The 15,366-nt window shown below is 37.4% G+C and overlaps 1 protein-coding gene across 2 annotated transcripts in view; it reads right to left on the bottom strand.

The window, feature by feature from the left end:
- The window catches only part of CFLAR (CASP8 and FADD like apoptosis regulator), a 764,637-nt gene that overhangs the window by 170,591 nt on the left and 578,680 nt on the right, over window positions 1–15,366 (bottom strand). The gene's annotated exons all lie outside the window — the stretch shown is intronic.

The raw sequence follows: 15,366 nt of genomic DNA, 5'->3' as shown, positions 1-15,366 counted from the left end.
TAACACTGAGCCATTAACGTCTGCAAAGTTTAATTCATCCCATTTAAGTTTGTAATTAGCAACCTTAACATTTCATCTTGGCTCTCAGGAACACAGAGTAAAGTTAAATTCAACATTTCTGCTGCATCCTTAGAAGCCATTTCACAGCCAAGATAATACAACAAAAAACAAACTAATGAATAATAATGATTACAAAGATGTTATTAATGAAATGTTAAGTAATGAATATGAATATAAAGAAGTTACTTTAGATTTTGTATATAAATGTTATAGTATATTTAAATCATTGGTGCATGAATTACTTATGAATGGTGATATAACTCAAGGACTATATATTTAATTATTTTTTAATTATACAAAATCCAAGAATTAGAATTTTATTTGGGATTCCAAAGTTACATAAAAATCCAGTAAAACTACCGTTCAGACCTATTGTTTCTGCTGCCAATAATGTTTGGGAAGGCATTCCTTTGTTTTTAAATACTACGTTAAAACCTGTAGTTCAAGAATTACCTTCTTTTGTAAAGGATACCGGTGACTTTTTAGTGAAAGTAAAGGATTTTCACAATAGTTATGAATATGACAATATTAATATCAAAATGGTAACCATTGATGTTTGTTCACTGTTTACATGTATACCACTCGGCAAACATATTGAATGTTTAAAATTTTTAAGCCACTATACAAATTTTTCTAATAGTCAAGTTTCCTTATATTGTCAGTTAATGGAAGTTGTATTGGAAATTAATTTCTTTTTGTTCGATAATCATTATCATCAACAAATTAGGGGAGTGGCAATGGGGGCATCAGCTGCCCCATCTTTTGCCAATATAATTTTGGGATGGTGTGAATTTAACTTGTTAACCACAAGTACATAACCTAAGAACATCAAATTTTACAAAAGGTTTGTTGATGATCTTTTTTTGGTGATATTTCTTGTAGAACTCAATGTTATTTCAGATTTTTTTCAGTTTACAATAGGATAAACAAGAGAAGCCATCCATATTTAGATATTAAAGTGAAATTTAACTGAAAAACTACTGTAAGCAAAATACTCAGGAAAGGGACTTTCTCAAATGGTTAATTCCATAACAGAAGTCGTCATCCAGTGTTTATGAAGAAAAATATACCAAAGGGTGCAATTTATAAGAGCCTCCAGGATGACCACTTTAGATAATGAATATGAAAAAGAAGTATTGTACATTATTTCTATGCTTGTACAAAGGGGTTATAATCATGAGTATTTGAGTAAAGTAGCTGAGGAAGTTAGTAATAAAAGACATTTGTTTTTTAAACCAATTATGGACATTAGCACTTATGTCAATTTTAGTAATACATATTGAGAATGCACACATGAGAAAATTAATAAGTCAATACCCAGCATTTATGTTAGATATGTCAGTGGACAGTTTAGCTATAACAGAAATTATAAGCATGAAGTGGATTATATTAGAAGGCAATTCTGATGTTTTTAAAGTAGTGGAAAAGAAACCTAAATGTTGTATACAAAAGAAACACTTAATTTAAGGATTTGTTACAAGAGACAATACTAAAAAAGAAATACCTGTGACTAACAAATGTAAAGGGATGTATACTTGTATTACCTGCAAAATATGCAGGTACATATATGTTAGCCCATATACAGCATTAGAACATTTAGAGCATAATATACCTATTACAGGTCGATTTACCTGCAAGTCTATAGGAGTAGTATATATTGCATTATGTTCAGGTTTTCAAGGATTTTATACAGACATGACTACTCAAAGTTTAAATATGAGAATAAAAACATTTATGCTATTAAGGTGAAAGATACTAAAAATGCCTTGTTTAAACATACTATGGGTTTGAAGTACAAAAAAATGTGTTTTTCTGTAATACACGTCCCTTTTGACAAAGAAGAAGAAAGTTATAAAAATCAGTTAGAAAGAATAGAAACAGCATGGCAGGTTAGGCTCAATGCATACAAGTTCCCATGGTTAAAGGAGTCTGTAAATATAAAATATATTTTAAAAGATAGAAGGTTAAACTTTAATAAATAATAAAAAATAATAAGTATACACATAAGTATTTAATTTTATGTATCAATAAAGTTTTAGTACAATATCGTATAGTTGTATTCTGGTATTTTTGTATTGTGGAACAGATGTGTTGGCACTTTAAATTTTAATAGGTTTTAAAACAAGTCATTAAGTAAAATTGATTTTAACTGGAGAAAAGTTGTACGAAAGGCTGCGATATGTGTTAAGAGATTTTCTTTATGAAGAAGTCACTCTTTGACTAAAGCATTTAATAAAGTTCTTGACACTCAAGATAGTTACTTGATGATTATTCTGCTAGCCTGTCGGTTGAAATGGTTGTTTTTTGTTTTAGTTATTAATTACTACTTTTCACCCAGTCTGGTTTAGTTTACTTTTTTAGTTGTACGAATATAGGCTTTACAGTATAAGAAGAGAAGAAAGGCTGGACATGTGATCTTGGGCTGCTGGAGTGGGGGGGTGTAAAAGTACACTGATTATACATAGAACACATTTTTTCTTATTTTTACAAAGGTAAATGCCTAGATTATAGCTTAAGCCAAAAGCACTAAACAACTGTTTTCATAAGCAAGTAGGCTTTAAAAATAAGACAGAATGAAGGAAGCAATGAAAAATGCCACGTTTCTTATAACTGCAAATATATTAGCTTGTTTTTTCCATTAGCAAATGTTCAGTGGGAGTCAAGAAGTCAGCAGCTGAAGGCAGTTGCACATTCTGTTCTGAATGAAATTTATAAAGATTCTTTGCTGAGCACTTTTCCATGAAGAGAAGCTGTCTGCAGGTACCAGCAGTTAATCTCTAGAGTTCTGAGCATTGTTTGCAGAGGAAAATGCAAAATTTAAAGTACAAGTAGTTCAGTGAAAAAGTTTGAAATTGTGGGAAATGAATAAGAGATAGCAGCCTTGCTAGCAGCCCTAAAACTTTAATGCATTTAATAGAACAGTGCACAATTTAATTTTATTTAAAGTGTATTGCTGAACTCAGTGACTTACATTTTATCACCATCCCATGTGGCACAAAGCACAGATTAACATTTCCGCCCAGATGGCAAATGTTTCTCCAATAACATTTAGTAACTTCCGGCACTTGTTAAATTAGTTTTCTCCAAGTTGATGCCACTGAACATTAAAAATGATCTTTAACTTTAGTGACATCAACTCAGTGAAAATGTGAAATGCAGCCATTGACTTTAATGGACACGTTTTGCACAGGTACAGAACTGTGCCCATTAAAGTCTATGGAATAGCCTTTGTTAATGTCACTGATGGAAATTGTAAATTTAATTGGGCTGAGGTTTGGACAGGAAGCTAATGAAGCTTTTTATTCAAAACACAGCCCAAATATATACAAACCAAGCAGTGCAAAATGTATCACATCACTAAACTCATAATTTCCTGAGATGCATTCAAAGTGTAACAATATACTTTAAAGATGGTCAGTGCATTTTTCTTAGGGCTAAAAGTTAATGTTTTCTATAATTATACAAACTGTTTTTCACATCTGCGAGGGGAATACAGATAAGAAAAGAGCAGACAATTACTGTAAGTGGGAACACAGGCTGTAGCATGTGCTATAGCATGGTTAACCTAATTTTTAGGTTAGATAATGCATGTGGGTGCAGCTGTGGATTTGGGGCAATTGTTCTTATCTGGAGGGTAAACTTAACTTTTTGAAGATGTTCGTAGTTTTGTGCATTCGTTCTAAGTTAATAGGGAATGGGGTGTTTTGAAAATGTATTTAGTTTTTCGTTTGAGGGTTTTTGTTAAAAGAAAAAGTCATGAAACTATGACAAATTTTCAAAGATGAGAAGAAACAACTATACAAAAGATCAGCTTCTAAATCATTAAGTATGTGCAAGTAACACAACAGTTGGAAATACACATGCAAAAAACTGTCATGTACAATAAGTGGGAACAATAGCTTTTTATTACATGGCTATACTATCCATATTATACTGGAATTTAAATAGGCTTACAGGTATAGACAAAAAGGAGAGAGTTGTCTTCTTCTTCTTTCAGCTTTTCCCGGTTAGGGGTCGCCACAGCGGATCAACTGTCCGCTTTTGATTGGCAGTGGAGTTTTACAGTGTCGAGTTGCCAGCCTGGAACCCGACCTTCCACAGAAGGAACACACATGCACTCACACCTAGGGCCACTTTGGAGTGTCCAATCCACCTACAGCATGTCTTTGGGATGTGGGAGGAAACCGGAGCACCCGGAGAAAACCCACGCGACCACAGGGAGGACATGCAGACTCTGCACAGAAGGACTAAAAGGAAAGAGTACTGAATTATATTAATAAATGCAGAGAGCAAATAGCAGTGCTGGAATAGATGCAGTTGGAAAGAAATGAACATTTGAATTTGACAAAGGAAGGGTTTCAGGATGGATATTCAGCATAAAGTCAAGGGAAAAGGGGGACAATATACCAATATGGATGGCGCAGTGGTGCAGCGGTAGCGTTGTCACCCACAGCAAGAGGCTCTCCAGTTCAATTCTCAGCTGCCTTCTGTGTGGAGTCTCCATATCCTCCCTGCATTTGTCTGGGTTTCCTCCAAGTGCTCCGGCTTCCTCCCACATTACAAAGGCATGCATCTGGAGCATTTCTCCCCAGGTCTCCGCTGAAAATTAGCTTCATTCCAGATCAGACTTTCCCAGTTAACAAAGGTTAAATAAATAAATAAAAATAATAAATAAATTGCTAGAGGGGCTCCAACAGTGACAAAAAGAGAAAAAAGAAAATTATGGTAGATTTGCAGTAGTACGGGGCTATTGGCTAGGGAAGAGGATTACCCTGGCATGTATTTATATTCCACCAAAATCTGCAATTACGAATCTTAAGAAAATTTTAGGACAAAAGAATACAGCTTTCAGCAGGGGATATTACTTACAGGTGGGGACTGGAACTTGACTTGCAACAGTGAGGATGTAGAAAGGAAAATATAACAAAATAGGGCAGATTTCTTAAGAAAATTATGAAAATATCTGGTATGGAAGATTTGAATTTAGTAGTAGGAATTCAGACAGAATTTGCATGTTATTTCCCAAGGTACAATAACTGGGCTAAACTAGACAAAAAATTATATTTCACAGGAACATTTACATTTAGTTGAAAACTTTGACATAAATCCACTATTTCAGATCATACACCAATAAAAACTAGCATAACAATGCAGGGTAATGAAGTAAAAAGGAGACCTTGGTGCTTTCCCACCTACCCATAAAGAGAGAGGAATTTAAGGAATGGGTACTGGAAATTATTTGAGAGTCACTAGGGAAAGCAGAAATATCTTCAGATGTTATAGCTAGTCAGAGGGATAAAATCAAAATGGAGTTTAAAAACAGGGTAGACATACAAAATAAAGACATGGTTAAGTAGTAATAGGAATTACTCAGAGAGGCTGACAAAGGCAAACGTATTGCAGAATGAGGAGAATTTCACAGAAACAGAAGAGGCACAAATTCAGAATGCTAAAAAGAAAACAGAAGTGTATCTGGGTAATATCATGAGTTTATAAAGATTACTGTTAAGCAACTCTTTTTGGATAACTCCTCCAGAGCACAAAAACGTTTAGCACAACTTACACAAAAGAAAATAAAAAAGGTTGTTGCCAAACCTAGGCAGCCTATAACAAGATAAGCAACCACATATCCTGTAGAGGTTTTAGAGATACTTCAGAGTTTTTATGAACATCTGTGTAAAGCAAAGAAATATGGAGAGCAAGAAAAAGCCCAAATGAAAATATGTATGAAAGACTTAATTATGATAATATTAGGGGTAGAGGAGGCTCAACAAATAATAGATGAGACGGGACAGGATGGAATAAAAATGGTGATGTACAAACTCTTCAGGAAAGTCCCCAGGAATAGATGGTACTCCTGTAGATGTTTGTTAGTTAGAAGGGAAGAAAGTGGCAAAGATCTGGAAGATTTTGTTTAACAGTATTTCAAAAGGAGGAGAAGTACCAACATCTTGGAAGAAAGCTGTGGTGGCTGTATTACCTAAAGACAGTAAAGACCCATACGACACAGCTTCACACAGAGACATTTTCACTTTAAACCATAATTATAAAGTGTTTATGTCTATACTAGCAAAAATAATGGCAGAGTTGTTGCCAAAACTGATGGATATGGATCAAGGTGTCTTTCTGGAAGGAAGGCAGACATTTGACAACATGAACAGAACAATGATAATCCAGACAGAAGCACAAGATAAGAAAATAATACTGTTGTTGGTGGGTCTTGATGCAGACAAAGCATTCAATAGAGTAAGCCAGGATGTTATGAGAAGGGCAATAGAAGCATTTGCATTTGCTATGCAATAAGGTTAATTAGGAAGAGATATGAAGGATCAGAGGCAAGAATTAAAGTGGGAGGGTCCCTCTCTGTTAAGTTGTGTTTGAAAAGAAGAACCAATCAGGAGTGTCCCCTTTCCTCTATGTATTTGCTTTATATTTAAAGCCACTGACAAAGAAAATAAGGGACTCAAAAATGCAAGGTTATAGTTGGTTATGATAATCAAGGAAAGTTGGCTTTATTTGCAGATGATATTTTGTAACTTATAAATCCAGAAAAGGACATTTCAGTGTTGCAGAACATTCTGAGACACTTTCAAGTCTTCTTGGGATATAAAATTAATGAAGATAAAATAAAGGCTATAGTAGTAAATTATGTAACCACACATGGAATTCCTATACTTAAGAGAGACAATAAGTTGAAGCATTTAGGAGTATGGATTTAAAAGGGATTCTGTTACAGCAGCTAAGGATATGTGGGAATAGATATGAATGAAAAAGGATTATATTATGGTGGCTAAGAATATGTGACAGGAGATGAAACAAAAGGAAATACAAAAACTGAGAAACTGGAAGTTCTTGTGTATGGATAACAAGATACAGTCAGTTTCATTTTATATATGAGTCAAGTCATATGTTTATCAACCAGAGGACAAGTTGTGGAAAATAATAAAGAGTTGAAGGAATTTGTCTGGGAGGGGAAGAGGGCAAGAGCTAAGTGGGATAAGTTTAGTTCTGCAGTAGAACAAGGTAGTTTAGGATTACATGATTTGAAGGGATATTTTAGGCTATACAGTTAAGGATCATATGCATAACACAAGCAGAAGGTTAGAATTCAAAATGGAAAGGGATGATGATGATGATGAATTGGGGGGGGGTTCAAAATATAAAGGCAGATAATTGGGATTTTGGATGCACACAGAATATCATATTCATAAAGTAGCAGAAAATACTCCAGGAACTAAGCCAACACAGGAATGATGAAAGGATATGTTCCCAATAGGGATAACTGGAAGTAGAAGTAGAGGTACAGAACATAGGCAATAGGGGACTGGAATTTACTACAGAAATCTGGCAATGGAACCACGGTATTGGGAGCAAATAACTAGAGAGGAAATGGTAATAGAGTGGGATGAGGTCAAGATTATGTTTGGACCTGCAAGTCAGAGACATCCTTCCCTACCAGGGACGGTTAACAGAGTGTACGCAAAGAGAAAGGGATATGGGAATGTTAATGACCTGCTCTGGTGGGGTGTTTGGTTCAATCTAGAACACAATCTGCTGTTAAAAAAGGGATAATGAGTATGACGTACAAAATATTGCATAATAACTATATGAATAAATCTGAGGAGGTTAGTAAAGATTGGGAAGAGATACTGGAAAAGCAATTTACACATGAAAAACTAGAGGAAAATGTATGGCTCCTAAGTATGCAGCAAAGTTGGGAAGGTTTAGAACTACTGCTTGAAAGTGGTTGCATAGATATTTTTATATCCCAAGCAGACTTCACAAAATTTTTCCTCAGGTAAATAGCAAATGGAGGTGTGATCGAGAAGAAAAAGGTAACTGGGAACTTGTGTTTTCGGAGTGTAATCAGTTGGCAGATTTTAAAAATTTCCTACTGAATACTCGGATAGAAATATGGAAGGATGTGACTTTCTTTCAGCTGGACACATGATCTGATTTGCTTAGACATAATAAGGCCTTATTAAGCTTAACTCTGCTGGCTGCCAAAATGCACTTACTAGAAAATGAAAATTAAAGTCTAAACTAACTGTATTTGAATTACTGATTATTATAAATGAGATAAAAGAACTGGAAGGGTTTTTTTTAGAAAAGGGAAGAAGCAAATTACATAGAAATAATTGAAAACTATGGGAACAGTATGTGCAGAATAATGTTCAGGAGGAGGAGGAGTGAGGTTTAAGGGAAGGCAGGAATTCAGCAATTTATATAATGCTGGATTGATGATAATTACAAAAAAGAAAAGATGTATGATGTGTAATGTATATAAATGGAAAAATGTTAATATTGGGGTTTTTTTATGTTAATGTATACTTACCTGTGTTTTCAGTGATAATAAAGGTCTTTAAATAACACAGCACTCTCAATGCAAACCAAGTATAATGCAAAATGTCAAATTATACCAGTAAAATGCCATATCTATTCCCCCCGACACACACACACTTTGAGAAACTTTCAGAGAGCAAAATAAGATGATTATCTACAGAAAAAAATCTGCTTCTACCACTAAGAGTAATTGTCGCTTGTCTTGTATATCTGAATAACACTATGAGGGGTTTGGGTGTTTAATTAGATACAAACACATCAGGTTGGATAGCAGGAACATTAAACTTAAACTGACTAACCACTACACACATGCATGATCTTACTCTGACTGCTCACTCAAAATGGCACTCTTGCTTGCATGTGCTCAGTACTTATATGCACGTGCCTGCTGACTGGAATGCTTCTTAAAGGTATATCACACACATGATCTACATCCTCCCTCTTTATTGAGCTGTCTTGCAATGATAATGACAATTGAATAAGCATGTAAATTGTACAGACAATAATTAACAAAAACAACATTCATGTCCAGGTTGCCGTGTATCTGGAACTAGGTCTGGAAATGCGACCTGATCTTATAATGTAATAGTTAGGACTGGGTTTAGCAGCAGAGATGGTCATTGGTGAATGTTTTGCTTTAGGACTCTCGGGGATATTCTCAGGAACAGGAATATCTGCCGGAATGTCCTCTGGTACTGGAACATTGGATAAGTCACTCTGCGAACTAGAGTCTTTATCACAGGCAAGATGCTGCAACACTGGCTCAGACACTGGTAATAAATGTTAGCGATTCTGCATAACTTCTATTCCCTGTGATTCCACAATGTATGATCCTGGCTCTTGACACAAACTTTTCACAAATCCAATCCTATCAAAACTTTTTGCTGTCTGCATTCTATCTCCCCTTATTTTAATGGACTGAGTGGTTTGCTGGTCTTATCATAACAAGATTTCTTGGGCAAACACTTTTTCAAGAATTGAGCTTTCACTGCCTTGTTGTTCTTAGCTCATGGACCCAACAAATTGCCATGGTCTCATTTTGATTTCTTTAACAGCTGTTTTGCACTTTGAACTGCCAATTCCCCCAAGCCATTTGATGGCAGGTATTCAGGACTACTTGTAATATGAACAAAGTTCCATGTTTCAGCAAATCTCTTGAACTGCTGACTTGTAAACTGTGCACCATTGTCAGAAATTATTTCGTGCAGACTACCACAGACAGAAAAATGCTTCTTCCAACTTAGAAATGATTGCATTGGACATTAGGTTAGGAAGTAGGTCAATCTTGAACCAATCTGAATAAGAGTCTACTAATACCAAATAATGTTGACCATTCCAGTCGAAAATATCAGTGGCTACTGCGACCAAGGTAGTTCAGGAATCTTGTCTAACTGAAGTGGTTCTTGTTGATGCGGTTTAGTACTATTACAAAGAGAACAAGATGAGAGCTCTTTCTCAATGTCTTTTGGCATAGAAGGCCAAATACTCCTCTTCTCACCTTTCTTTTGGTAGAATCAGTGTTGGGGTGGCCACAATGCAAGATCTTAATATAATCTTGTTGCAAGGATTTTGGAACAATCACTTTTGGACCTTTCATGAAGATACCATTGTCAGACAAAATCTCATCTCTGTAAGGAAAATACTGTTGCTTGTCTACTGGTACACAAGATTGCTTTGAAGGCCATCCTCGACTGGTGAAGTGGTTGAGCTTCTGGAGAAATGGATCTAAAGCTGTGCGAGTTCTAAAGCTCATCAAGATGTGTGAAAGAAAAATTTCTCAGTTCCATGACTTCAAAAATCAGGTTTCGCATTTTCATGCTGTTCAGTGATTTTTCTGGGCAATCCGAACAAAGTATCAGCAAGATGAAGTTTGCCCTTTATGTAAATAAGATTGAAATTGTAATTTTGCAATTTAAGCATCATGTATTGCAATCTAGCAGGAGCTGTGTGCATTGGCTTTCTCAAAATAGTGACTAGAGGTTGGTGGCCAGTCTCGATTTGAATAGGTCGGCCATAAATATAATCATGGAACTTTAAACATGCAAACACAATTGCCAAGAGTTCTTTCTCTATCTGCGCATACTGCATCTTGATTTGGATTAGAGTTCTTGACACACAGGCTACTGGTCTACCCTTCTGAAGAATGACTGCACAAAGACCAAACTTAGAAGCATCACAGGAAAAAGTTAATGGTTTGTGAACATCATAGTATCTTAAAGTAGGTGGACTAGCAATTTTCTGTTTCAGGACATCAAATGCTCTTTTGGTGTTGTTCTGACCAGGACCAGGATACTGCTTTGTTATCATGCTGAAGACTTGTGTATCTAGTTTCCACTCATGAGGATCCATAAGGTTTCTGCTTAAATCGTCTGCCAGAGTATTTTGCTTTCCTGGCAGGAATTGAGCTTGAAGATGTATTTGCTAAGTCAAAGCTGTGTCCCACAGTGTCATGGCTAATCTGCAAAGGGGTATTTGTGTGCCGCCCTGCTTGTTTATATACCATATGACCGTGGTGTTGTCCGTCTATCAGTAATTGTCCTGGATGAAGTAAGTCCTTGAAGGCTGTTAGGGCATTTTGAACAGCTAGCATCTCTTTCTGGTTGATATGTAGATGCATTTGTTTTGGGGTCCATATGCCCTGAATGCATCTTCCCACCATGTGGGCCCCCCAGGCATAATCTGATGCGTCTGTTGTTAAGGTTTGGCTGGCAGGGGGTAAAGTGAAGGTCAGTCCCATGTTTTGGTGACATGCCTTTGCCCACCATAGAAACTCCTGCTGTAGGCAGGGAATGAGAGGAATCACTGCTTCTAGACTGTGACAATGTTGACTCCATAAACATTTTAGGTACCATTGCAATTTCCTCATACACAGTCTTGCATATGGAATCAGCAGGATGCAGGATGCCATGAAGCCCAAGGCCTGCAGAATTTATCTTGCAGATAACTGGGTTTTTGTTGCCATCAGTTTGAAGTAAGTAGTCCATTGCCTTTGCTTGTCTGGCGTGAGGTAAGCCATCTGAGCAGTTGTATTCAAGCTTGCACCCAGGAATGTTATCTTTTGAAAGGGTACCAGTTGTGATTTATTTTCATTTACTGTGTACCCTAGGCATGTTAGAAGCCTTTTCACAAACACCAGGTGTTGAAGAAGAATGTCCTTGTTCTCTGCTTGAATGAGACAATCGTCCAAGTAAGGATATATTTGAATACTTCTTTGTCTGCAAAATGCAATTACTGGTGCCAGGCATTTTGTAAAGACCCTGGGTGCAGTAGATAAACCAAAGGGCAGTGCAGAGAATTGGTAATGAATTAAGCCAGCCTTGAATCTGAGGTATCTTCTGCATTCTTCTTATTGGGACATGCAGGTATGCCACTTTTAGGTCTAATGTCACCAGCCATGCATTCTTGCCCAGTATGGGCAGAAGCTGCTGCAAAGTCAGCATTTTGCATTTTGGAATGTCCAGGTATGTGTTAAAAATCGATAAATCCAGTATTAGCCGCCAGGCCTTGTCCTTTCTAGGTACCAAGAACAGTCTTGACTAAAAACCTTGTCCTTTTTTCCTCTTCTGGTACTGGCTGAATGGCCCCCATATCCTTGAGGGACGTAACCTGTTTCTGTGCCTCTGCCCATTGATTTTTTGGCAGATCTGGCTAACTGTTTGCCATTGGCAGAGTATGGAAATGGAATCTGTATCCCTGTGATACTATGTTTAGCACCCACTTGTTCTGGGTTATTAACTGCCAGTTTTGAGTAAAAAGTACTAATTTTCCCCCTAAGGGTGCTGCCAAAAGATAAGTGCTTGGTGCAGGTAGAGGGAAGTCATTGGGACTGTTTTCTGTAGGTTTGCGCTTTATCTCCTCCAGATTTGGAGGTAGAAGCGCCCCATTGCTTTGACCTGCATGAATCTTGCGCCTGGTATCTGGAACCCTTAGGGCGCCTGGATTTGCCCCTTTGAGCTCTGTCTGACACAGAAAAGAACCAATTTTTTGTAGGCCAGTGTCTACTGAATCTTGGTTTCTGCACTTGTAATAAGTCTTTTACAGTTTGCATAGACTTAGCTTTGTCTTCCATTTTCTTTAAAACCTCTTCTGCCTTAATACCAAATAGAGTACCATGCTGTAAAGGTGCATCGAACAATTTAGCTTTAACATGATCAGGCAAATTTTGTTCCTTTAGCCAGGCATGCTTCCTAATCACAGATCCAGTAATTGTGGCCCTGCAGGAGGCCTCTAAGGAATCAAAACCACATTGTAAAGTATGCTTTCCAACCTGTTCAGCTGCATGCAATAATTCCTGCATTTCTTTACTTTCTGCACATTCAAAAATCAACATAATTTTCTGTTTTAACAATCCCATAACATGTTGTTGATACTTGAGCATATGAAATTGACAGTTTAAAGGCCCTTATTGCCAAGGCAGCAGATGTATAAACCTTTTTTCCCCATCTATCCAGTGCTCTTGAATCTCTGTCAGAGGGGGTAGGGTTTTTTGCTGTTGAGGCCTTAACTCCCTTTGGACCCTGTGAAATAGTTTCAGGATCAACAGCAGGGTTTCTAAATAAGAATTTATGTGAGTCAGGGACCCTGTAATATCGGTCAGGCTTGCTGGGAGCCGGAGGTAAGGAGTCAGGGGTCAAGCTTGACTCCGAAAACACATTATCCACAATGTCTAAAACAGGGGTATGGCCTGTGCTGAGGGAGAAGGAAATCCCTGAGCCTCTTTTTTGATTCTGAGAAATCTCGACTCTCCCAGTGAAAATGCTCCCTCAAAGTATGCAAGGTTTCTCCAAATGAATAATCCTCAGGAGGTGATGCAGATGGTATAGACTCCTCTGCATCTGAATCCTCATAGGGAGGTATAGATAATTCCTGATCAGAAGAGGAATCAGAAGAAACAGAAACCTGATCTGAAGATTCATAATAAGTGTCTTGCCTAGGCCTCTTATCTGGAGGGGGATGGGTACCCCTGATCAAGGTAATAAGGTCTTCAGCCATTTTGATCATCTGTTTTTTAGGCATACAGGCCTGTGCACTTGGCTCATGCGTCGTTTTTTTAGTTTTAGAAGTTGCTTTTGTCTTTGGTTTTGCAGCTGTCGTCGGTTTGATATACAAATGTTGAGGTCTGAATACACCCTCAGAAGCCGGTGCCTGCTCAGCGGCTCCAGACCCATCCGAGGGAGATACATCTGTCGGTCCAATACCTTGAGTATCTCGTGGCATGCCAGACTCCACACATGGGTGTCGGTAGAGGCCTGCGACTCGAAAGTAGCGGGTATCAGGGGCTGCGGAAGCGCCTCACTGAGTAAAGGCGAACCGGCGGCTGGCTTAGGAGAAGCTTCGTCATCTGTTTTGGATCTCAATTGTCTTTCTCTGTCCTTTTCTTTGCGTTTTTTATGTACTCCAGTAGTTGGATTGCTATCCGACATTTCTGGGTAGTTAAATCTGTTTCCAAAATACTTTGAGGCAAAAATATACCGACGCTTAATAGTGCGTTGGTTAAATCTAGCACCAGACAGACAGACAGGCACACTGTGATCAGGGTTTAGGCAAGGAATACAGTATAAATGGAAATCCTTATGAGGTATTTGCTTCCCACAAGTAATACAATTATTAACTTTTTCTGACATCAGTATGGAGCAACAAAAAAAGTTTCCCCAATGGGGTACTTGAATTAGTGAAGACTTTGGTTCTGAAACTCAAACTCGAATATTTCAGTAGTCGGCCGACCGGGACTTGCGAAATGCTTCTGCTTCGGGCACCGCGCAGCAAGAAAGACTAAAAAAAAAAATGCCATCGGCTGCATGTTTTATACCCCTGATGACCTGACGTCATGGAAGAGGAGACAGCAACCGACGCAGGACCCAAGACTTTGGAATTCAGGCTGACTGAGGGCAACCTGTCAGCAGATTACCCCAAATGTAATGACTGCAACAGTGAAACATGAAGAACATCTGCCACCAGCTGTAGCACACAAGAAGGGTTCTAGACATATTTGTAGACTGAAATCAAGTCACCCTTCATTAAACTATATTAGACTGAATGCAGTCCAAACCACATTAGCCTTCTACAAGACATATTTTAACACAGTATCACTTGCTTTGTAAAAAAAACTTCTAGACTCTGTACTTACAAGAGGAACCTGGACGAGTGGATGGGGCACCATAAATTCTTACCGGAGATAGTGCCCACAACCCTCCTGGCCATGGGCAGTCATCACTAAATGTAATCTTTGGTACTGACTAACATTTCTATGGTATTACATTGGGATGAAACGGCTAGGCTAAAAATAACCTCCGAGTCACCAGCCTCGAACCTATGATCCCTACCACTGTACATATAAAAACCACAACAATATTCCATAACAGGTACAACCATACTCTTGTACAATGAAATAAGTACATCCATACATTAGGAAAAGAAGACCTGAGTATACTGGTAACTATAAAATAACATTTCCTTCATAGAATGCATTAAAATAAATACCATTGCACATGTATTAGACCCACCAGGATTCTGAGAATATGTATTTATGGTTAACTCCAACTGACCTCTCTTCTGTGGTTTACAGTCTTCCTCAATTTACATTCTAATGGTTCATGTTATAAGATCAAAAAAACTAAAAGAAATACCATGTTTTGTAATTATCATTTTTTTGCATTTCTAGATGTTACTGCCTATACCTTAGCTGCTAGACAGACCCTTCATTTGTGACAGCAGAGTGGTAAACAGATTTGCTTCAACATACCACAAAAGATGCCACCATCTGGACTGTCTGTCTGCTCATTAATGTATCATGGTCCTTCTTAGAACATGATAGATGGAGTAAACAATGTTGATAAACGGCAAAAAAAAAATCAAATAATTAACAGAGAAACTGAATTGCAGACAAGCTGAAATTTAAGTTATTAAATCCTACATATATGTATTATCACAATCAGAGATTTAGAAGTAGAGGCATATAAAAAT

The sequence above is a fragment of the Protopterus annectens genome, chromosome 6.part1, assembly GCF_019279795.1.
Source record: "Protopterus annectens isolate FY-2018-M chromosome 6.part1, PAN1.0, whole genome shotgun sequence".
Taxonomy (NCBI): Eukaryota; Metazoa; Chordata; order Ceratodontiformes; family Protopteridae; genus Protopterus; species Protopterus annectens.
This window is presented reverse-complemented; position numbering and strand designations above follow the sequence as displayed.